Source organism: Limulus polyphemus, unplaced genomic scaffold (assembly GCF_000517525.1).
Source record: "Limulus polyphemus unplaced genomic scaffold, Limulus_polyphemus-2.1.2 Scaffold788, whole genome shotgun sequence".
Classification (NCBI taxonomy): domain Eukaryota; kingdom Metazoa; phylum Arthropoda; class Merostomata; order Xiphosura; family Limulidae; genus Limulus; species Limulus polyphemus.
The window spans coordinates 320,404-322,568 of record NW_013666398.1 but is presented as its reverse complement, the minus strand read 5'-3'; positions in this window follow the sequence as shown (position 1 = coordinate 322,568).

Below are 2,165 nucleotides of genomic sequence, written 5' to 3'. Positions count from 1 at the left end.
CACTTGAGTTCACATTACAAAATTTTTGCACTTGAAGTGCAGTTTAACAATCTGGGAATAAATGTTTATGCTGTGTAATATACCATTCAATATACCTCACTGAGCAACTGAACTTTTAGTGTAGTCATTACTGTATAGGCGGTATTCAAATTAACTTCTGCCTTGTTGCCCCCTCCCAGTAGCTCAGCAGTAAGTCTGCAGGCTTACGACGCTAAAATTCGGGTTTCGATACCCGTTAGGGACAGAGCAAAGATAGCCTATTTTATAGCTGTGCGCTTAGCAACAACAAAACCGAACCTCCATTATTATGTGTTCAACAATAAGATGTTTTATTCACGTAAATTAATATATTTTACATTAATGATTTATGAATAATAATTCTAATCGGAGAGCTGGGTATCTTAGTTTCTCTTTCGGTACAAATGAGCACAAATTATGTGTAGACATAAACAAATTCACATAAGACGTTAATTAAGCGTGATAGGCGTATAAAGCTCATTTCAATAACATTCTAATAACGCTCTCCATTGTTGTTCTGGCTGGACTGATGAGAGATCATATGGCATGAAACTGCAGTTTTTAACTGATCAAAAATATCCGAAATAAGTAAATATGTTTCATATTTCGTGAATTAACCTTTCCTAGGAAGAAATTATAAAAAAAACTAAGTTTTGTTGTTATTTATTGGTATTCTAACGAGTTGTATAGCAGCAAGAGCAACTTCTCTCTTCTTCGTTTACAACCTTGACACAGCCTGAATCATGATGGCTACTAACACTGGAAAAGTAGCAGTTTAGAGGTTTAGGAAGCTGCCTGGTAAAGATCTTCAAACAATGTGGTATAATTTACTTGTACAGATGTTGAGCACGTTATATGAAAACAGTTTTAGAGCTCACTTCGTCATTACAATCCATTTAGCCACGTCCGGGCATAATCTGCCTGACAACTGTACATCTTGACAATAGTTCTGCAGAATACAATCTGTTGCAAAAATCTCTTTTGTAAGACTGTCATGTCAAAAACTCACATATTTTCCTTGAATGCTTTCCAAATTCATCTAACATACGAGTATGGCGGTTTCCCCGTGCCCGTTTCAACAGTTTAAGTGCACATACATCCAAAGATACTGCATTCAGCAACTTGACTGGTATATCTTCATATGGAATGGCATGAATATCTGTTTCATTCTTTAGTTGCTTGACGCATGTGATGTTTGAGTTAACGTATCGTGGAAACAGCTTTAGTACATGTGACTTGTGTCACTTTTCTAGGCAGAGATCCTTCTTGATTATATTGCGCACTGTAGCCAGAGACTAGTGCACGGCTTTTGCCACTGACATTTGTGTTCGTGGATTCTCATCTATTACAATACGTCGAATCTTTTTAACGGTTGGGGTACGACTTGTTAGGTGGCTCTTTCTGAATGATTCTGGTGCTCCAAATTGATCCATATTCCTTTATTTTCCAATGACGTTAAATAGAATTGGTATCTCCGAGCTAAACATATGTATTTGACCTGAGTGTATGAAATTTTGCTTCGATAAGTGCTGTTACATATCCTTCCCAAAAGCGATCAATTTTTGGTGGCAACATACTACTTACGAAATACCAATGTTAACCTGTAATTCTGTTACATAACATTCCACCGTAACTTTATACTGGCTGTGGTTGTCACGTCAGTCGATGAGTCACAGGTTCAAAATCGTTTTAATATAATGTACTCAACCTCTGTACAGAGACTTCACTTTTCTGTTCAAGATACCCTCATTTAACGAGCAGTCTATTTTGGCTTGTTCGACACGGCTAAGGATACGCTAAGGATAATTCCCACGTTACTGGCTTCCCCACTTTATATATCGAAAGCTTGCCGTTTTAATAGAATCTCAGCTTTGTTCATTATACCTTCTCTTTCGTTAACTTTAGAATACTAGTTTCCTGACTATTTTACAATAGAGTAACATTTTACGATTGAAAATTCTGATTCTATTTGTTTTGCCAATGAGGAAGCCAGTAATGTTGGGATTTTATTTTAAGTGTTCATTAGTCGAATCAAGTGATATGTCCACTTCTATTCATATCTTGTTTGTTTCCTTTTTTCAAGTTCAGAAGCCAGCTCTACATAAATTTTTTATTTGAAGATAAATTTTTTTTACTAATACTTGTTT